Source organism: Schistocerca nitens, chromosome 2, assembly GCF_023898315.1.
Source record: "Schistocerca nitens isolate TAMUIC-IGC-003100 chromosome 2, iqSchNite1.1, whole genome shotgun sequence".
Lineage (NCBI taxonomy): Eukaryota > Metazoa > Arthropoda > Insecta > Orthoptera > Acrididae > Schistocerca > Schistocerca nitens.
In genome coordinates, this window is record NC_064615.1 from 693,259,867 (window position 1) to 693,283,960 (window position 24,094).

Below are 24,094 nucleotides of genomic sequence, written 5' to 3' on the forward strand. Positions count from 1 at the left end.
TGTGCTAGCCGTGCGGGACAGGTAGCGTGTCACTATAGCTTTTTTGCTAGTCAGGATATATTATCCAGCTTGCGAACACATGCTCTGTAGTAGGGTAGACGACGGCTGCACGAATCTTTAACGAAAAGTTTTGACGTGGGAAGTTCTTATTAAAAAAGTGGCCGTTGCGCTTGGATAAACTTGAATATCGCTAAAAGAAAGCTAGCTTTCCGGTCCGTTTTTCCTCAATTAAAAACATTAAATGATTTTAATGTTTTCCAAAGAGCCGCGAAATGATCGCAGATCGGTCGATGACCAGTGATAAGAAGTAAATTTTATATACTTCTCCTGAGAAAGCATATCTTTGAAACGGCAGCAGTAAAAAAAAAAAAGCATGGTCCTGTGGGTATTTCACATTCAGATTATGAGAGTATTAGGTGTCGCACCAAAAATACGAGTGATATTCTAAAAATAAAAGCTCTGCCACAAAGTTATAATGCTTACTGAATTAGTAGCAGAAATACCTGTAAGATTCGCAGCTAGTTGAAAGAGAAGAGTAGCTTAATACACCGTGTAGATATTTTCATCGACCCGCCTGGCTCCGACCACTAAACACACTGATAACTGGCTCCCTTAACTAGCGTGTGTCGTGCGAACCTTCCCTGTACCCAGCCTGTGGTATGTACTATTACAACACCAATAACCATTCGCCGGCAATTAACAATCTCCGCCAAACTTTGAGCACCGAGTCCGGAACCGCGGGACTGCTACGGTCGCAGGTTCGAATCCTGCCTCGGGCATGGATGTGTGTGCTGTCCTTAGGTTAGTTAGGTTTAAGTAATTCTAAGTTCTAGGGGACTGATGACCATAGAAGTTAAGTCCCATAGTACTCAGAGCCATTTGAACCTTTTTTTTTTTTTTTTTTTTTTTTTTTTTTTTTTTGAGCACCGGTCTGAATGTACGCATTTCTAGCGCTTTTGGATGACGCGTGTGTCGTCAGCTGAGCATACAGCATTTTGTCTTTCACTGTCTTCCGTCAAATAGACATTTAAAATGACTGCAACGCAAAAACAACCAACGACCTGCGTAAGTGCCTCTATAACATCAGTTTCCAAAATCGTGGCCGTAAAGTTTGGCAAGAGCTATAGTCGCAGTCTATTTGTCAAAGAGTCGCGATGGAATGGCCAAAGAGCCACATGCGGCTAGCGAGCCACGCTGGCCTAGACGATGATGATAGAAGAAGAAGAATATTGAAGATAAAAGAGGAGAGCGAATGCTACATCGACCTTCGGGACAGAACAGAAAGGAACATCGTCTGAGTACGTGTAAAGGGAATGCGGTATCACTGGACTTGAGGAATGCGGTATCACTGGACTTAAAACGTATGAAAAGTAGGGGGACTGGCCATTAAAATTGCTACACCACGAAGATGACGCGCAACAGATGCAAACCGACAGGAAGATACAAACCGACAGGAAGAAGATGCTCTTACATACAAATGATTAGCTTTTCAGAGCATTCACACAAGGCTGGCGCCGGTGGCGACACCTACAACGTGCTGACATGAGGAAAGTTTCCAACCGATTTCTCATACACAAACAGCAGTTGACCGGCGCAGCCTACTGAAACGTTGTTGTGATGCCTCCTGTAAGGATGAGGAATGCGTACCATCACGTTTCCGACTTTGATAAAGGTTGGATTGTAGCCTATCGCGATTGCGATTTATCGTATCGCGACATTGCTGCTCGCGTTGGTCGAGATCCAATGACGGTTAGCAGAATGTGGAATCGGTGTGTTCAGGAGAGTAATACGGAACGCCGTGCTGGATCCCAACGGCCTCGTATCACTAGTAGTCGAGATGACAGGCATATCATCTGCATGGCTGTAACGGATTGTGCAGCCACGTCTCGACCCCTGAGTCAACAGATGGGGACGTTTGAAAGACAACAACCATCTGCACGAACAGTTCGACGACGTTTGCAGCAGCACGGACTATCAGCTCGGAAACCATGGCTGCGGTTACCCTTGACGCTGCATCACAGACAGGAGCGCCTGCGATGGTGTACTCAACGACGAACCTGGGTGCACGAATGGCCAAACTCGTTTTTTTCGGATGAATCCAGGTTGTGTTTACTGCATCATCATGGTCGCATCTATGTTTGGCGACATCGCGGTGAACGCACGTTGGCAGCGTGTATTCGTCATCGCCATACAGGCGTATCACCCGGCGTGATGGTATGGGATGCCATTGGTTACACGTCTCGGTCACCTCTTGTTCGCATTGACGGTACTCTGAACAGTGGACGTTACATTTAAGATGTGTTACGACCCGTGGCTCTACCCTTCATTCGATGCCTGCAAAACCCTACATTTCAGCAGGATAATGCACGACCGCATGTTGCAGGTCCTGTACGGGCATTTCTGGATACAGAAAATGTTCGACTGCTGCCCTGGCCAGCACATTCTCAAGATCTCTCACCAATTGAAAACGTCTGGTCAATGGTGGCCGAGCAACTGGCTCGTCACAATACGCCAGTCACTGCTCGTGATGAACTGTGGTATCGTGTTGAAGCTGCATGGGCAGTTGTACCTGTATACGCCATCCAAGATCTGTTTGACTCAATGCCCAGGCGTATCAAGGCCGTTATTACAGCCAGAGGTGGTTGTTCTGGGTACTGATTTCTAAGGATCTGTGCATCCAAATTGCGTAAAAATGTAATCACATGTCAGTTCTAGTATAATATATTTGTCCAATGAATACCCGTTTGTCATCTGCATTTATCCAATGAATACCCGTTTGTCATCTGCATTTCTTTCCAAACATAGGACATCATCGTCAAATGTTACGATATATCATAGCATCTGCGCTACTCATATGTTTGAAAGTTCTTTGTATGTATCAAAACATGCGGTGCGTGTGACAAATCTAAAGTGTTCAGCGAGAATAATTTACGTGTGGAAAAATAAAAATGCAGTGGGAATGCATTTACATCTGTTGGACGAATGTTATGAAAACAAACACTCCAAACTGACGTTTCACGTAAGTCACATGCAACGAAAATCTGTAAAGCAACTATCTGTGTGTGGCGTGTTTATAATTATGTATTATTTATATTTTAGGACAATTAATCTCTGAAAAAACCACCACATGTCATAAAGAAAGCGTGTAAACCGTCTGAGGATGAATCACAACGATTCGAAACCGGTAACGGTACCCTTTGAATAAAGTAACTGAAAGTAAATTTGTGGCTGGTTGCTGTCCTAACACCATCAACGTTTGTCTTCAAACAACACCCACGGTCTCCATCATGTCATTATATGACAAAATTGCATCTGCATTTCTTCTTGGTGTAGCAATTTTAATGGGCAGTAGTGTACATGTAAAGTAGTTATGTATACAGTTTGGAATGGCAGAAATGAAGAGACGAAGAGATTTGTATGAGGCAGAAAAATGTGGAGTGTAGCATAAAAACAGTGGAAAGGCTGACAACTCTTACAGAGGAGAGAAAGAAAGAGGAAGAAAAGACGTAAGGAGGGCGCACGTGTATAAAGGTGCAAGTGAGCGCACAGATTTTTGTGTCAGGCATCGTTAGCCTGAAAGGGGAAGCACGATTTTAAGGGCGCTGAATGGCGCGAACAGAAACAGTGGCAGAGAATGGGAAATGTTCTCGCTCCCGCAGGCACGCATTATTCCTCCGTCAAAAGCAGCCACAGGCCGGGCCAGCCCGCGGCGGGATTAAGCAGCGGCGTGGCGTGCGCCCGCATGAATGGCTGGCGCCAGCGAGAGCGTATCGATTGTGTAGCTGGCGAGCGGCGCGCGGCGGGCCGTCGCATCGCGCACAGTGAGCGACGAGCGGCCGAGACGAGACGTGACGAGGCGCGGCCGTCAGAGGCGCTGCCGGCGCGCCGGGTCGCCCCCCCCCCCCCCCACACACACACACACACACGACCAGCAGCCGCGAGATGTGGTGGCCGCTTTGTTGCAGTCGGAAGTGGCAGGGCGCGTGAGGCAGGGCGAGGCACGCGTGCCTCGCAGAGGACAGAAGACGCGAGGCGAGAAGCGATGGTCCTCGCTTACGAATGGATGGTTCGAGGCAGCGGCAAAAACAGTCTTCACATCCGACTCGGCGTTGCGACACAGCAACCATTTTAATTGGAGACATAAATATTCAAAATGAGTCTATGATCACATTTTTATTCTTTATTTTACAAGTCCGTCTTAATCACACATCCTTTTACACTTCACTACTACCGGTTTCGGCTACTCTCTGTCATGTGTCCTCTTCAACTTTGCATTAGAGAAATTGGTTCGGGAGAATAATTTACATCTCCGATTATCTATACCAGGGCTTCCCAACATGTGGTCCGCGGACCCCTTAGGGGTCCGACGGCTCTTTCTAGGGGGTCCGCGGCCACCTTTCACCAAATCTTGTAAAATAATGAGTAAAATTATTGAATAAAAATGTGAAAATCAAATTCATCACTATTTTTTTTTTCGTGTGAAAAACATGTGTACTTTTACTTCAGGTCGTATTCTCAAGCAGCCTTTGCGGTTCCTAAGTGAGAACGCATACATAGTTTAATGCCGGAGAATGCGGCTTCTCTGATCGACTGTTTCGCAACAATTCGGGGGTCGTTTGTGCCCCGGCTCACGGCGCTAGATGCGCTGAAACCTTTTACGTATGCGCGGAGCGAGCTTTGTCGACCAATCACGTATGCGGCCCCAGGCGTCGTTAAATGTTAAACTTGCTTTGTCAGTGCACTACCTATTTCATAGGTCGATTTTTGACCAGTTTATTAATTCTAACATGGATCCGTGGCTGAAGTCGGGATCATTGAAGAAGAGTGAGGTTTCTCCATCGCCTTCAGAACAAGGGAAGTTTCCAGTTGAAATGAAGGAGAAGGGAGGACGACCAAAGTAAGAACAATCACAAGAAGCTCCAAATACTATCGATACTTCGGGGAGGGGGGGGAGGGGGGTCATTGGGAACATGGAACTAGCATTAAGAAGCTTCCAGTCCCCATGGGTTTCGCTCTGAAATTTAAAGTTACTGTGCTCTTGACTGACTAGGGGTCCGCCATGGATTTTCGACTGTAGAAGGGGTCCGCCAGCTGAAAAGGTTGGGAAGCCCTGATCTATACAATGGTCTCCGATTATGCAGATGATATAGTGTTGCTGAGTGAAACTGAAGAAGAACTGAAAGACATGTACAGAACTCTCAGGCACAGGGCCAGCAGAATGGGGCTTTTGATTAACCAGGAGAAAACCGAATATATAGAAATAAGTCGAGTCATAAACCCAAATCCTTACTTTGAAATTGACCAGCATCCTAAATTCAGAAAAGATCTCCTGTTTAAATATCTTAGATCACGTTTCAACAGTGAAAATATCATAACAATGGATATAAATGAAAGAATAGCCTCAGGGTCAAGATGTCTACTCACTAAGCAACCCACTCAAAAGTAAAGCTTTGTCCATCACCACAAAGATGAAGATATACAACACTATCATCTGCCCCATAGTACTGTACGCTTCAGAAAGCTGGACGCTTACAAAGAATGGAAGAGGAAAACTGAATGTTTTGGAAAGAAAAATAATGAGAAAAATCTGGGGACCTGTGTTGGAGAACGGTGTATGGAGAATTCGAAACAACAATGAAATTTATCAGTTAATGAAGCAACCCACTATGACCCAGAAATTAAAAATTAGGGGCCTGCAATGGCCTGGACATGTGGCTAGAATGGAAACCAACAGAATCACTAATAAAGCATTTGATGGAACTCTCCAGGCAACAATACTATTGGGCCGAGCCCGTACAAGGTGGAAAGATGACACAGAGAAGGACATCGCAGCATTAGAAATTTCCGCAGGGTGGATAGGCTGCGAGAGATAGAAGGCGGTAGAAACAGATCGTTGATGCAGCGCGTGGTCTACAGGGCCTGTGTTCGCTGAGAATAGAGAGAGAAAAGATTGTCTGATCAGGACGCACTTGTAAAATAATGGGATAGCATCCTTTGACTTGTCATGAATGGCGTTCAACAAGTAATGCAACACTTTATTCTTTCTCGCCCAATTTCGGCTGAAGAAAATGCGGATTTTGTTGTGGGACATCGTGGAGTATTCCCTTTTTATCCCCTATAGTTTCATGAAGTTCCAATTAGTGGTGGTGCTATAGGTACCCTTCAAAATGGCGTTTGTAACGAGGTACGATCCAACCAGAGAGCTGTCACTGAGTTTCTATGGGTGGAAGGCCAGAGTGTTGCAGATAGTCATAGACGCTGCAGAATGTCTACGGAGACCCGGCAGTAAACAGAAGCACGGTGAGTCGTTGGGCGTGGCGTCTGTAATCATCGTAACAAGGTCGCACAGATCTGTCCTGCTTCCCTCGTTTCGGCCGGCCGCACTCAGCTATGACTCATGCATTGTTTGAGCATTCAGACGGTCTGATTCGAAGTATTCGACGTTTCACAACCAAAAACCTCACTGCGCAACTGGACGGCTCTGTTGATAGTGCTGACACATCGTCCTTAGTTGGGGCACTCAAAGCTGTGTGCTGCTCCACGCCACCTAATAGAAGACCATAAAGAGCAACAAAGGATCATCTGAACAAAATTTCTTGTGCGTTAGGAGGCTGATCGGGACAACTTTTTGTCGAATATCGTCACAGGCAATGAAACATATATCACTTGGAACCAGATACCAAACGGCAGGCAATCCATAGAGTGGCGGCACACCACCTCCCCTCCGAAGAAATAGTTCAAAGCCACACCCTCAGCCGGTGAGTGATAGTGACGGTCTTATGGGACTATGGACGGGTTATTTCGTTTGATGCTGCAACGATCAACTCTGAAGTGTATTGCGCTAACCTCAGCAATTTTAAGAATCGACTTCAGCTTGTTCGTCGTCACAAAAATGCAAACGAACTTTTTTCATGACAACGCAAAGCCACACAGAGGTCTGTGCATCCGAAAGAAGTTCACAGAACTTCTTTGGACTGTTCTTCCCCGTCCACCCTACAGCCCGAATCTCGCACCTTCCATTCGTCTGGCCCACTGAAGGACGCACTTCGCAGGCAGCAGTACGTGGATGATGGGGAGATTATTGATGCAGCAAGATGTTCGCTCGATGTCGGCCAGTAGGCAGATACCACGGGGGCAGGCCCTCCCAGTAAGATGGCGTAAGGCCTTCACATTAAGAGGAGATTATATTGAAAAATAGGATTTTGTAGCCAAAAGAAGGGGAGTAATGTGTTTATTGGAATCCTGAATAAAACCATTCTACATTCAGAAAAAGAATGTGTCTGAGCCGTGCGCGGCTCGTGTTCATGGCCTTTATTATTGGTCGTCTCCTCTTTACGATACTGCCGCCACGTTTTCTTATTCGATTTACTGGCATCACTAACTCCCTGCCTTACCTGCTCGTGAGTGGCAGCAGCAGCGCTTATCGATAAGAGCACTGTCGTATTATCTTTGAAGCGACCGCTAGTATTCCCGGCTCGTGGTGTGTTGGGCGTTCAGTCGGGACGCAGCAGCAGTGAAGCAGGGGACGGAGCGCCAGTGAGGTGCGGACAGCCAGTGCTCGCCGACCGCTGGCGACACACGTGAACTGTCCGACGGAAGGAGATTGGAGTGGGACGACCGTTGGTTGGTCTTTCGGTTGGTCGTCTCATCGGGCGACTTGTATTTGGTCCTTTGACCGTTTCTGCGCCTCGTCAGTTGGTCATCTTGCCGGACGTGGGTCGGTTCCTTCCTTGTGCAGAGATGTCGTGGACAATGCGCAAGAGTTACCTCTGCATGGTTGGGTCCGAGCCAGTGTGCCCGGGTCACCGTGTCTCCGAATTCCGCACTGCAGTTCCTTCTCTAAATCCTCGCACAAACGAAAAAATGGCTGACATCGAAATAAGTGTCCAAGGAATAGAAAAGCAACTGGAATCACTCAACAAAGTCCACTGGACCTGACGGGATACCAATTCGTTTCTACACAGAGTACGCGAAAGAACTTGCCCCCCTTCTGACAGCCGTGTACCGCAAGTCTCTAGAGGAACGGAAGGTTCCAAATGATTGGAAAAGAGCACAGGTAGTCCCAGTCTTCAAGAAGGGTCGTCGAGCAGATGCGCAAAACTATAGACCTATATCTCTGACGTCGATCTGTTGTAGAATTTTAGAATCTGTTTTTTGCTCGAGTATCATGTCGTTTTTGGAAACCCAGAATCTACTCTGTAGGAATCAACATGGATTCCGGAAACAGCGATCGTGTGAGACCCAACTCGCTTTATTTGTTCATGAGACCCAGAAAATATTACATACCGGCTCCCAGGTAGATGCTGTTTTCCTTGACTTCCGGAAGGCGTTCGATACAGTTCCGCACTGTCGCCTGATAAACAAAGTAAGAGCCTACGGAATATCAGACCAGCTGTGTGGCTGGATTGAAGAGTTTTTAGCAAACAGAACACAGCATGTTGTTATCAATGGAGAGACGTCTACAGACGTTAAAGTAACCTCTGGCGTGCCACAGGGGAGTGTTATGGGACCATCGCTTTTCACAATATATATAAATGACCTAGTAGATGGTGTCGGAAGTTCCATGCGGCTTTTCGCGGATGATGCTGTAGTATACAGAGAAGTTGCAGCATTAGAAAATTGTAGCGAAATGCAGGAAGATCTGCAGTGGATAGGCACTTGGTGCAGGGAGTGGCAACTGACCCTTAACATAGACAAATGTTGTGGAAACTCTCTGTGTGTCGAATTCATTCGTCCTTGGTGTCCCACAGTGATTGCTTTTACGATTGTTCGAGTTCTTGTGAAAGTGTGTTTACGTGGAACCGAGTGTAGCTACTGTGATTTGCACTGAGCAGATGAATGCTGTCTGCGAACTGGAGTAGTCAGTCGGTCTGTTGAAACAGAGCAGCGAGTGTGTCGGGTGGAAGGGAATTGACGGAGTTGATTAGGCAGTTGGTTGGTTCTTCAGCCGTCCCTACGTTATGTTGACACCCGATTGTTTATTGTTACGCTTGTCTGCCTGTCTCACCTAAACTGTTGTTAGAGCTTCCTCCCCAGGCCGACCCTTGGAACACTTCTGAACACCACTGTTTGTTATTTGTAATTGTCATTTTATTTGGTCGCAGTACTGTGCCAGGCAATCAGCCGTGTTTTATTTAAAATTCTTGTTGCCCTGTATTTAGGCCTTCAGCCGAGTTTGTTTCAGAATCTGTTGCCTTAATATGTAAATTCTTGTCTGTAAGCCTTCTCTTTAATTATCTTGAATTCTTGAAACGACCTTGTTTTGTAAATGTTTATCTTAAGGTTGTCTTTAATTATTTTTGAGTAATTGTTTGGACCTTCAGCGAATAAGATACTTCAAGTTTCCTTAAGATATTTTTCTGTTGTAAAAGTTTATCCTTAAAGCCTCTCTTTTATTACATTAAAAATTTTTATTGGGCTTTCAGACCAAGAATTAATTTGAATTTTCCTTAATATGGCCTTTAGCCGAAATTTGTAAATGCTTGGCTTTTAAAGAATGTCCTTAGCTGATCTGAAATATTACTTCGGCCTTCAGCCGTTTCTCTAAATGTGTTTTAGAAGGAATTATTTAAACTTATTTGGAGAAGTTACTTGGGCAATCAGCTTTGAATTGACCTTTGTTGTTTTAAAGAGAAAACTGTGCGTTTGTTTCGAGGAATAAAGTTGTGAGTTTTGGTATAACTAACAGTAATTTGTCTTGGCCCCTTTCCACAACCTGATCCGCTGTGTAATGCGAAACACCAGGTTCCAGTGTTCTATTATTTATAGAATGCCCATCGTATTTGGGCAACACTTATTGGAATAGAGGGCAAAGGCATCAACATTAACGGTCCAAAAGGAATTCCACATTTAAATGTACAGGTGAGATGAGAGAGCTGCAAAGAGTGCATTAAATATCTCTACGAGGAGAAGTGAGGGGTTGGGCAAAAATATGGGAATACTGTGAGAAATGCATGCTTCAACATAAACGGAGATGCTAGCCAATCCTGCGTGTTCCTCTGTTGTATGTTTTTTGAGCACGAGGATGAACTTTCTCATCTGCCCTGGCCGTCACAGACACCAGACCTCAGTACTATTGAGCCTTTGGGGTCTACTTCGGGAGAAGGGTGCGTGATCGCTGTCCACTTCTATCATCGTTACCCTAAACTTGCCACTATTTTGCAGCAAGAATCTCTTGAAAATCGTACAGGACCTGTATTCGTCCATTCCGCGTCCACCAGAAACTATTTCGAAGGCCAACGGTTTTCATACAGTGTGTTGGGTACACTATGTTGTGTGTTTGTGGTGTTTCCATGTCTTGTCCACCCCGTATAGTTGTCCCTTGGCGGAGTATCAGAAGAAAAAGAAGTCGATGCGGAAGACATAATGGATGCAATAATTAGCATTTAATGGAGATGCGGAAGCTTACAACCAACTAAGTCAAAAGGTAAAGATAACGTTCTTTCATAATTGTCAAATTCATTGAGGGCAGTAGTAACTCAACTACTCAAGTTGGTTTATAGAATCTGTGAGTCTGGAGGCATACAATGAGCTTCACAGCTAACGCATCGAGTTGCTGAAAAAAATAATACATATAATGTACTAGAAATTGTAGGATCTGTTAGATGACCGTCAGTTGGGAAGTACAGGCGTAGAAGAGGTACCTGTTGAGGAGGGACGAGGATGGGAGAGAGTTCAAAGAGATAAATGAATTTTATCATATTCTGACAGTTCAGGATACACAAGGGATCGTCCAGGCCGGACTGTGGTGATGTTCACCATCGCAGATGATCGTAGTGCATAAAGGAATGAGAAGAAACAAGAAATGGTTCATATTCGGATTGATTGTGCCCTGTAGAGAAGAACAGACACAAAGACAAATGGCTGGAACACAAGGTAGACACATGCAGATGGCCGAAGTCGCCTGCTCTGTCACAAAGTTGAAGAGAGAGGCCTAAGTGGGATCCGCACGCCAAGGAACTGCCAGCAACCACCACGTGATGCGTTTCCCACGCATCCTACTGGTTGCCTGCAGATACTGCTGCGTTCTACACTGCTCAGCGCTTCGTTGAAAAACGCCAATGCTATCATAGCATGCTCGTTTTTGTGTTCTTCAATCCTAATGCTGCTTTGATGCAGCTTTATAGGCTACTCTATACTGTTCAAGCCTCATCAGCGAGCATAACTACTGTTACCTACATCCACTTGGTTTATTGTAGTCAAGCCTTCGTCTCTCTCACACTTTCCTTCACGGCCATATTAGCTATTCCATAAAGCCTCACGTTGTTTCCCAACAATCCATCCCTTCACTATTATCCCCAATTCGAATAAGTTACTCTGTAACAATTACTCCATTTACCCATCTAATCTACATCTACATCTACATTTATACTCCGCAAGCCAACCAACGGTGTATGGCGGAGGGCACTTTACGTGCCACTGTCATTACCTCCCTTTCCTGTTCCAGTCGCGTATGGTTCGCGGGAAGAACGACTGCCGGAAAGCCTCCGTGCGCGCTCGAATCTCTCTAATTTAACATTCGTGATCTCTTCCGGAGGTATAAGTAGGGGGAAGCAATATATTTGATACCTCATCCAGAAACGCACGCTCTCGAAATCTGGATAGCAAGCTACAGCGCGATGCAGAGCGCCTCTCTTGCAGAGTCTGCCTCTTGAGTTTGCTAAACATCTCCGTAACGCTATCACGCTTACCAAATAACCCTGTGACGAAACGCGCCGCTCTTCTTTGGATCTTCTCTATCTCCTCCGTCAACCCGACCTGGTACGGATCCCACACTGATGAGCAATACTCAAGTATAGGTCGAACGAGTGTTTTGTAAGCCACCTCCTTTGTTGATGGACTACATTTTCTAAGGACTCTCCCAATGAATCTCAACCTTCTGGGGAACCATATTTGAAAAACACATCTTCTTGTCAGTACTTTTTATCGACCACATTTCACTTCATTATGTGATGTTACACATATAGAGGCGAGTTATTTGCCCTCCTGGAGTTTGCACGAGGTGAAGGAAGCGACAGTGAACAGCTGATCTCCGCCAGAGCGCCGAAGGCGGTCCAGCCATAGCGACAGATGCTGGCTAGCCCAGGTGCAGGTACAAAGGCTTGACAGGAAATGGATAAACACTAAAACTGGGAATCTGGACAGCTGTCGGTCGCCTAGAAGAATGTGGAATGCACGAGCAATGGTGGACTTTTAAATAAGCTGAAGGAAAGCTTCTTAGAGATCTTTTAAATTCGGCAATAAATCACAGTTTAATAATCAAGCAAATCTAAATACATGAGCGATCTCGAAATAATGAGGCGCATCCAATGAAACAGTAATATTTTCAATATCTTGAAAACTATAGAACTCACTATTTTACAGTGACCAAAAATTCTCACAATAAACCACTGATTTAACTACTTTTAAATGCTTAATGCGTATCAACAAACAATATCTCAGATAACAGCATTGCAGTATAGTCATCACCCTAGAAATCTGTTTATCTGTATTTATTTATTTTCTTGATTTATTACTTGTTTATATCTTTAATTATTCAAATACCTGTCAGAACATTGTATTCTCCACAATAACATAGCAAATGAATGCATCATAAATACCTCATACCTTGTCATACTTATATATTTACTTAATCGATGCTTTTAACAGATACCTGTTTAACTACTAGTTACAACTGCTAATACAAAATCATTGTAATTTCAACAGTACCTATTTAACTATTGATTCCAATTGGTAATACAAAATCATTGTAATTTAAGGAGTGGTCAATAGAATGTGTTAGCTGACACCACCTTTGAAAAGAAGGCCAAAAGACGCCTGTCAATCAGGATTAAATAGTTGTTTAAACAGTGTTTACTGACAATATATCGTCATTTAAAATAGACACACTTGTGCGAAAATACTGCCTTATTTATTTATGAACAATCCTTTATCTATATTTATTGTACGCAGTAGGAATGTGACTCAGTGTTTATTAAAGTTCTTTATTTCAATATTGTTCTAAGATGACAGTTTGGTCCAGGAAGTGGTCAAATTGAGTTGACCTTGCATGTAGAACTTAATAAAGACACATTTTTAGTGGGGACTGCCTTCAGTGAATGAGAAAGCAGACAGTGGCGGAACACTGCTGAAGTGGAGATGGACACTTTTCGATTGGTGGGAGCGTTTCATGGTACTTTTCGTTTAGCTCTTGAAGAGGACACTTGTCGCTACGATAATATGACTTTTGAGATTATGCCGAGTTCTGTGGTATTCTATAGTATTTGATAGTGTTGGTGATTGACTTTGGGCCGTAAACCGCCGCTAGAATACTGTAACTTTTTCCGGCTGCACTACGAAACTGACATTGGACAGAGTATATTGTTTCTACATGTTATTTCGCGTGTTAGTTTGTAGATCATCATGTTGAATTCTGAGCTATTTTGAGCTGGTAAGTATTTCATATATTATGATCATGAAATGGACATAGTTTTCATGCATCTTGGATGACTATTTACTTGGGGACTCAGCTACCGTTCTTTTAACAGTTTCAACGTAACTTTATTGCATTTGCTAAGGTTATTTTCTGTCTGTATTTTAACTGGATATCGTAGGACTACTCTACGTATATTTGAGATATACTTTCACGAATAAACTTATTCAGCATAATTCTCTGTCATTTACATCAATTACAGACGTTAGATAGAACCCCTTTTTTAATTATTCCATTATGTTTTGTTTTTATTTACGTCTATTTCACTTCAAAATTCTAGCGAACGCTTAGGCTATTTGACTGCAGGATCACAGCTACCGATTATTACTGCAGCACATTAGCTGCTTTGCTTTAAAGAAGACATGTGCGAATCGATCTACGACATTATCGAATTATTCTTTTTAAGCAGAGCTGCACATTGTCCAGTTATCTACGGTACCCCAAATTCGCAATTGGTTTGCTAGAATGAAATACTGCTTAGAGAGAAACTACTCGGAAGATAATCGTTTGGTAATGTCGCAGATATAAGACTACACTGCAACATTTTCAGAAAAGATTTCCTAACTTTATTTATCAAGCTGACGCACGAGTTATTTTCTCACCGTTCGCCTCAATACCTCATCTTCTATAGCATCGCATCAGAAAAGCTACTTTTCTCTACTTGGTTGTAGTCTTTACAGTCTACATCTCACTTCCATATGTGGTCACACTCCAAACAAATCTTTTCAGAAAAGAAATCGTAACCTTTACATTTATAATCTACGTTACCGACAATCCATTTGTCAAGAGAACTTTGTTTTTACCAATCTGTATTTTATATCCGCTTCACTTCCCTCGTCGTCTGCCATTTTGCTGCCCAACAGTAAAACTCATCTACTATTTTTAGGATTTCATTTCCAATCGAATTCTCCCTGAATCAATTGATTTAATTCTTCTATTTCCGTTGTTTTACTTTCGAAACTGTTCGTCTTAAAAAAACCTATTCTCGAAACATTGTCCATTCCGTTCAGGAGTTTTTCAAGTAATACGCCGTCTGCGACTAAATTACTTTGTCATCGGTAAACCTATAAGTTTTTATTTCTTCCGCCTAAACGTTAATTCCCTGCCTACATCATATCTTTGGTTTCCTTTACTATGCTCGGTCCACAGATTGAATTACTGTACATTGGCGATAGGCTACAGCCTTAACTCACTCCCTTCTCCTTTATCAGTTCCCTTCCACAGCCTCCAACCCTTAGAAAAGCAGTCTCGTCAGTAATACCTTTCGTTAGCCATAACGTGGGAAAAAAAATTAAGTGACCGTATGGCATTGATGGCCGAAAGTCGCCACCTGGGGAAGTTCGGTCGGCGAGTAGCAAGTGTTCAGGTGACGCCATATTGGGGGACTTGCATGTCAGTGATGATGAAATGATGCTGAGGACAACACAACACACAGCCCCCTAGCGGAGGAAGTGTGCGACCTCCCCCTCTGCATGGCACTCAGTTGTGCTGACAGCTCAGCTAAGGGGGCGGACTCCCCGTAATTTATTGTTGATAATTTCAAAACTTGAATGAGCGTATGCCTAGATTTTAGAAGTTTTTTGGCTTGTCAGTCTTCTACTGCTTTGATACTCCTTTGGAAATCTTTCATCTCGGCGTAGCACCCAATTTGCTCAGTTATTTGTTGGATATATTTCAATCTATGGCTTTCGCTACGGCTTTTATTCTCTACAGCTTTCTCGAGTGCCATGGAAGCTATTCTTTGATATCTCAACACGTGTCTTATCACCCTGATCCCATTTCTTGTAATATCAGTCCACCTTATTTTCAAAATCCTTGTACACCACTACATCCAAAACCCTTCGATTCTCTTCCTTTCCCATTTTCCCCACTGTCCATGATTTAACACTATACAATATTCTTCTATAAATGTACAGTTTCACAAATTTATTCAAAATTAAGGCAGGTTCTTGTTACTCGTGGACTTCATTTGGCCAGGAATGTCCTCTTTGTCACTGCTTGTTACCTTTTTATAACTTTCTTGCTTCGTCCGTTATTTGTTATTTTGTTTCCAAGAAAGCAGAATTCCTTCACTTCGTCTGCTTCATGATCGCTAGTTTTGCTGTTCAGTTTCTCGATAATCTGAAATCTGCTACTCATCATTACTTTCGTATTTCTTCAGTTTATTCTCAGTCCATATTCTTTACCCATTAGATTGTTCATTCCGTTCAGCAGACACTGTAATTATTAACAGATAGCAGTGTCATCAGCGAATCTTATCATTGATATCCTTTCACCTTGACTATTTAATCCTACTCTTGGACCTGTCAGCTATTTCTGTCACCGCTTCTTCGATGTAGCGATCGAAAAGTAGGGCCGAAAGACTACCTCTCTTACACCCCTTTTAATCTGAGCACTTCGTTCTTGGTCATCGGTCTTATTGTTCCCTCTTGGTTCTTGTTCATACTGTATATTATCCGTTTTCCCTATACTTTACCCCTATTTTTCTCAGAATTTCGAACATCTTGCATCATTTTACATCGTCGAACGCTTTTTCCACATCTAATGGAAGTACTTCTTTCTAAATCATCCATTCTTATATCGCCCTCTTGGTACTTGTACATATTGCTTATTAATCATCTTTTCCTTAAGTTTGCACATGTTTTCCTAATAATTTCGTACATTTCTTTTTCTACTTTTCTACCTTTTTAGGTCGTCAAAAAAATCCTACGGCTGTGTTTTGATTTCTATTAAGTCTTGCTTCCATTATCAAGGCTATCGACAGACCTGCTTATCCGTTGCCTTTACCTTTTCTAAACCTTCATACAATACGCCTACTTCTAGTCAGTCTGAGCCTACTATAATGTCACTGGTAGCAGTTTCTTGACAGTTAAGAAATTTCTTTCGCGACCAGTACTACCGACAATACACGCCTATGCGCCAAAGTCGGCTTGCTACAAGTAGTTAGTTTAAGTTAGGGTTGCTATATATTAAAAGCTGTCTACAGGGTTCTATCTTATGATTAATATCGTGTTCAGCATACAACTTCTGTAATATGTAAATAAAACGGAGTCTTAATGTAGATATTTTACTAGATGTTGAGTTCAATGGCTGTGGATTACATTACTCTAAGAAATACAGCAACTAGCAACTTTGTCTGTGTTGTCAATGCGAGGAGAAGATCCTCAGATGCAATAATGAGACAGGTGATAAGGTAGTGGTTGCCTTATCACCAAATCCTTTTGATATAAATATACAGGGTGATTCAAAAAGAATACCACAACTTTAGGAATTTAAAACTCTGCAACGACAAAAGGCAGAGCTAAGCACTATCTGTCGGCGAATTAAGGGAGCTATAAAGTTTCATTTAGTTGTACATTTGTTCGCTTGAGGTGCTGATGACTAGGCGTCAGCGTCAGTTGATGCTAAGATGGCGACCGCTCAACAGAAAGCTTTTTGTGTTATTGAGTACGGCAGAAGTGAATCGACGACAGTTGTTCAGCGTGCATTTCGAACGAAGTATGGTGTTAAACCTCCTGATAGGTGGTGTACTAAACGTTGGTATAAACAGTTTACAGAGAATGGGTGTTTGTGCAAAGGGAAAAGTTCTGGACGGCCGAGAACGAGTGATGAAAATGTAGCACGCATCCAGCAAGCATTCGTTCGCAGCCCAGGAAAATCGACTCGCAGAGCTAGCAGAGAGCTGCAAATTCCACAATCAACTGTATGGAGAGTCCTACGAAAAAGGTTAGTTATGAAACCTGAACGTCAACTACCCGAGGCTATGGATCGGCCGCCAGGCAGCCCGTGACAGAGCACTTCATCACTGGCCTCCAAGAAGCCCTGATCTTACCCCCTGCGATTTTTTCTTATGGGGGTATGTTAAGGATATGGTGTTTCGGCCACCTCTCCCAGCCACCATTGATGATTTGAAACGAGAAATAGCAGCAGCTATCCAAACTGTTACGCCTGATATGCTACAGAGAGTGTGGAACGAGTTGGAGTATCGGGTTGATATTGCTCGTGTGTCTGGAGGGGGCCATATTGAACATCTATGAACTTGTTTTTGAGTGAAAAAAAAAACCTTTTTAAATACTCTTTGTAATGATGTATAACAGAAGGTTATATTATGTTTCTTTCATTAAATACACATTTTTAAAGTTGTGGTATTCTTTTTGAATCACCCTGTATATAACACATATAATAGACCCATAAAAAAATAAAATATTTTAGAACCTGCAACACTACTTTAAATACATATGTATTTGCTTATGATCAGGTCGTAACTGCAGGCAACGAGATTTATTTATAATGGACCACTTAGTAACTCTTCAACTCAGTTTTACACTACAACCTAGAGGTATCCTTCAACGTATTTAAAGTAGCGGCGTTCAAGAGAAAGCATCTTCTCAACGCAAAAGCTATAATTGATATTAACAAAATCAAGTACCTTAGCAACTAGACTGCTGATTCTTAAAATTACAACATACGAAGACAGCATGCAACAAGTTTGCCATGAAATATACAGGATGATCCACTGATCGTGACCGGGCCAAAAGTCTCACGAAATAAGCGTCAAACGAAAAAACTACAAAGAACGAAACTTCTCTAGCTTGAAGGGGGAAACCAGATGGCGCTATGGTTGGCCCGCTAGATGGCGCTGCCATAGGTCAAACGGATATCAACTGCGTTTTTTTTAAAACAGGAACCCCAATTTTTATTACATATTCGTGTAGTACGTAAAGAAATATGAAAGCTTTAGTTGGACCACTTCTATCGCTTTGTTATAGATGGCGCTGTGATAGTCACAAACGTATAAGTACGTGGTGTCACGTAACATTCCGCCAGTGCGGACGGTATTTGCTTCGTGATACATTACCCGTGTTAAAATGGACTGTTTACCAACTGCGCAAAAGGTCCATATCATGTTGATGTATGGCTATTGTGATCAAAATGCCCAACGGGCGTGTGCTATGTATGCTGCTCGGTATCCTGGACGACATCATCCAAGTGTCCGGACCGTTCGCCGGATACTTACGTTTTTAAGGAAACAGGAAGTGTTCAGCCACATGTGAAACGTCAACCACAAACAACAACAAATAATGATGCCCAAGAAGGTGTTTTAGCTGCTGTCGAGGCTAATCCGCACATCAGTAGCAGACAAATTGCGCGAGAATCGGGAATCTCAAAAACGTCGGTATTGAGAATGCTACATCACCCGTGGTCTAGGGGTAGCGTCTTTGATTCATAATCAAAACGTCTTCGGTCCCTGGTTCGATCCCCGCCACTGCCTAAATGTTGATAAATAATCAGCATTGGCGGTCGAAGACTTCCGGCATAAGAAGTCAGCCTCATTCTGCCAACGGCCTTGTCAAAGAGGGCGGAGGAGCGGATAGAGGTTCAGGGCACTCTCTTGTCCTAGGGGTGGGAAATTGCCCCTAAAGGCGGAAGAATCAGCAATGATCAACGACATTAGGATGCAGAAGGCAATGGAAACCACTGCATTAAAGACACGTAACGTGTATCCACAGGACATGTGGCCTGTAATTGAAGAAGTATCATTATGATCACTCCATTGGCAAAAGATTCCGAAATAGTCCCCCATTCGGATCTCCGGGAGGGGACTTGCAAGGGGGAGGTTACCATGAGAAAAAGATCGAATAATCAACGAAAGGATAACGTTCTACGAGTCGGGGCTTGGAATGTCCGAAGCTTGAACGTGGGAGGGAAACTAGAAAATCTGAAAAGGGAAATGCAAAGGCTCAGTCTAGATATAGTAGGGGTCAGTGAAGTCAAGTGGAAGGAAGACAAGGATTTCTGGTCAGATGAGTATAGGGTAATATCAACAGCAGCAGAAAATGGTATAACAGGTGTAGGATTCGTTATGAATAGGAAGGTAGGGCAGAGGGTGTGTTACTGTGAACAGTTCAGTGACCAGGTTGTTCTAATCAGAATCGACAGAAGACCAACACCGACAACGATAGTTCAGGTATACATGCCGACGTCGCAAGCTGAAGATGAACAGATAGAGAAAGTGTATTAGGGTATTGAAAGGGTAATGCAGATGTAAAGGGGGACGAAAATCTAATAGTCATGGGCGACTGGAATGCAGTTGTAGGGGAAGGAGTAGAAGAAAAGGTTACAGGAGAATATGGGTTTGGACAAGGAATGAAAGAGGAGAAAGACTAATTGAGTTCTGTAACAAGTTTCAGCTAGTAATAGCGAATACCCTGTTCAAGAATCACAAGAGGAAGAAGTATACTTGGAAAAGGCCGGGAGATACGGGAAGATTTCAATTAGATTACATCATGGTCAGACAGAGATTCCGAAATCAGATACTGGATTGTAAGGCGTACCCAGGAGCAGATATAGACTCAGATCACAATATAGTAGTGATGAAGAGTAGGCTGAAGTTCAAGACATTAGTCAGGAAGAATCAATACGCAAAGCAGTGGGGTACGGAAGTACTAAGGAATGACGAGATACGTTTGAAGTTCTCTATAGATACAGTAATAAGGAATAGCGCAGTAGGCAGTACAGTTGAAGAGGAATGGACATCTCTAAAAAGGGCCATCACAGATGTTGGGAAGGAAAACATAGGTACAAAGAAGGTAGCTGCGAAGAAACCATGGGTAACAGAAGAAATACTTCAGTTGATTGATGAAAGGTGGAAGTACAAACATGTTCCGGGAAAATCAGGAATACAGAAATACAAGTCGCTGAGGAATGAAATAAATAGAAAGCGCATGGAAGCTAAGACGAAATGGAAAAATGTGAAGACATCGAAAAAGATATGACTGTCGGAAGGACGGACTCAGCATACAGGAAAGTCAAAACAACCTTTGGTGACATGAAAAGCAACGGTGGAAACATTAAGAGTGCAACGGGAATTCCACTGTTAAATGCAGAGGAGAGAGCAGATAGGTGGAAAGAATACATTTAAAGTCTCTATGAGGGTGAAGATTTGTCTGATGTGATAGAAGAAGAAACAGGAGTCGATTTAGAAGAGATAGGGGATCCAGTATTAGAACCGGAATTTAAAAGAGCTTTGGAGGACTTACGGTCAAATAAGGCAGAAGGGATAGATAACATTCCATCAGAATTTCTAAAATCATTGGGGGAAGTGGCAACAAAACGACTATTCACGTTGGTGTGTAGAATATATGAGTCTGGCGGCATACCATCTGACTTTCGGAAAAGCATCATCCACACAATTCCGAAGAAGGCAAGAGCTCACAAATGCGAGAATTATCGCACAATCAGCTTAACAGCTCATGCATCGAAGCTGCTTACAAGAATAATATACAGAAGAATGGAAAAGAAAATTGAGAATGCGCTAGGTGACGATCACTTTGGCTTTAGGAAAAGTAAAGGGACGAGAGAGGCAATTCTGACGTTACGGCTAATAATGGAAGCAAGGCTAAAGAAAAATCAGGACACTTTCATAGGATTTGTCGACCTGGAAAAAGCGTTTGACAATATAAAATGGTGCAAGCTGTTCGAGATTCTGAAAAAAGTAGGGGTAAGCTATAGGGGGAGACGGGACATATACAATATGTACAACAACCAAGAGGGAATAATAAGAGTGGACGATCAAGAACGAAGTGCTCGTATTAAGAAGGGTGTAAGGCAAGGCTGTAGCCTTTCGCCCCTATTCTTCAATCTGTACATCGAGGAAGCAATGATGGAAATAAAAGAAAGGTTCAGGAGTGGAATTAAAATACAAGGTGAAAGGATATCAGTGATACGATTCGCTGATGACATTGCTATCGTGAGTGAAAGTGAAGAAGAATTAAATGATCTGCTGAACGGAATGAACAGACTAATGAGTACATAGTATGGTTTGAGTGTAAATCGGAGAAAGACGAAGGTAATGAGAAGTAGTAGAAATGAGAACAGCGAGAAACTTAACATCAGGATTGATGGTCACGAAGTCAATGAAGTTAAGGAATTCTGCTACCTAGGCAGTAAAATAACCAATGACGGACGGAGCAAGGAGGACATCAAAAGCAGACTCGCTATGACAAAAAAAGGGATTTCTGGCCAAGAGAAGTCTATTAATATCAAATACCGGCCTTAATTTGAGGAAGAAATTTCTGAGGATGTACGTCTGGAGTACAACATTGTATGGTAGTGAAACATGGACTGTGGGAAAAACGGAACAGAAGAGAATCGAAGCATTTGAGATGTGGTGCTATAGACTAATGTTGAAAATTAGGTGGACTGATAAGGTAAGGAATGGGGAGGTTCAACGCAGAATCGGAGAGGAAAGGAATATGTGGAAAACACTGATAAGGAGGACAGGATGATAGGACATCTGCTAAGACATGAGGGAATGACTTCCATGGTACTAGAGGGAGCTGTAGAGGGCAAAAACTGTAGAGGAAGACAGAGATTGGAATACGTCAAGCAAATAATTGAGGACGTAGGTTGCAAGTGCTACTCTGAGATGAAGAGGTTAGCACAGGAAAGGAATTCGTGGCGGGTCGCATCAAACCAGTCAGTAGACTGATGACCAAAAAAAAAAAAAAAATAAAATCAACATCGATTGCACCCGTGCTATATTTCTATGCACCAGGAATTGCATGGCGACGACTCTGAACGTCGTATACACTTCAGCCACTGGGCACAAGAGAAATTACGGGACGATGACAGATTTTTTGCACGCGTTCTATTTAGCGACGAGGCGCCATTCACCAAAGGCGGTAACGTAAACCGGCATAACACGCACTATTGGTCAACAGAAAATCCACGATGGCTGCGACAAGTGGAACATCAGCGACCTTGGCGGGTTAATGTATGGTGCGGCATTATGGAAGGAAGGATAATTGGCCCCCATTTTATCGATGGCAATCTAAATGGTGCAATGTATGCTGATTTCCTACGTAATGTTCTACCGACGTTACTACAAGATGTTTCACTGCATGACAGAATGGCGATATACTTCCAAGATGATGGATGTCTGGCAGGTAGCTCGCGTGCGCTTGAAGTGGTATTGAATAGCATGTTTCATGACAGGTGGATTGGTCTCGAAGCACCATACCATGGCCCGCACGTTAACGGGTCTGACGTCCCCGGACTTCCTTCTGTGGGGAAAGTTGAAGGATATTTGCTATCGTGATCTACCGACAACGCCTGACAACATGCGTCAGCGCATTGTCAATGCATGTGCGAAGATTACGGAAGGCGAACTACTCGCTGTTGAGAGGAATGTCGTTACACGTATTGCCAAATGCACTGAGGTTGGCGGACATCATTTTGAGCATTTATTGCATTGATGTGGTATTTACAGGCAATCATGCTGTAACAGCATGGGTTTTCAGAAATGATACGTTCACAAAGGTACATGTATCACAGTGGAACAACCGAAATAAAATGTTCAAACGCACCTACGTTCCGTATTTCAATTTAAAAAACCTACCTGTTACCAACTGTTCGTATAAAATTGTGAGCCATATGTTTGTGATTATTACAGCGCCATCTAAACCATTCATATACCTTTATGTACTACACGAATATGTAATAAAAATGGGGTTCCTATTTTAAAAAACGCAGTTGATATCCGTTTGACCTATGGCAGCGCCATCTGGTTTCCCCCTTCAAGCTAGACAAGTTTCGTTCTTTGTAGTTTTTTCGTTTGACGCTTATTTCGTGAGATATTTGGCGGAAGGGGGGGGGCGAATGGGGGGAGGGGCAAGTGTTGCACACTGCGCCAATTCTTATGCCACTTGTTTGTTGCTCGTTTCCGTCGGCATTGTTATTAAAATAGTATTAATCACTTTTCCGATTTTCTGTAATAACGCAGTATTTCAAACCAATACCAATTTTATGAATAAAAATTAATCGTTTCTTTTTTAAAAAGAGAAGTTTATTTAAAAACGAAAAAATGTAGCACTGCTACCATGGCTAATTGATATTTCGGTATTTTACTGTAATATTAGTAAAAATTAAAAGAAAAACCCTGTGTAGCCGTACCAGCAAATACTGATAAATATCGGTTATTCAGAACTGAAATAGCGGTATCGGTTTTAACCGGTCGGTTTTTACATCCCTAGCTTGTACCACCGCGGGCTGGCAGCGAGGAGACCAGTGCCGCGCGGGATTAGCCCAGCGGTCTTAGGCGCTGTAGTCATGGACTGTGCGACTGGGTTGAGTCCTCCCTCAGGCATGGGTGTATGTGTGTTCGTCCTTAGGATAATATAGGTTAAGTAGTGTGTAAGCTTAGAGACTGATGACTTTAGCAGTTAAGTCCCATAAGATTTCACACACATTTGAACATTCTGATTTGGAGACTAATGTTGCAGCTTCCCCTGATGCAGCAACAGAGAGAGGCGCGTCGGCTGGGGTGCGTTCAGCGATAACGGTGTGCACACGAGTGGCTCCACGTACTTAGAGTAAGTGCCAGTTCTGCGTACAGCATCGCGATGGACCTAATCGTGTGTGGCAGTTCCGAGGGAAACCACCGTTGCCGCATCGCAGTAGTCACTGTGACACGAGTCCAGCCCCTGGCATGACAGTAAAGGGTTGAGGCCAATGGTTTTGCTTTTTCTTCGCTATCTCCATGATATTATATTTCAACAAGAGAACGGAAGACTGCATGGTGTCTGTGTCATCCTAAGCGACCTCGACACACAGTATCCTGAC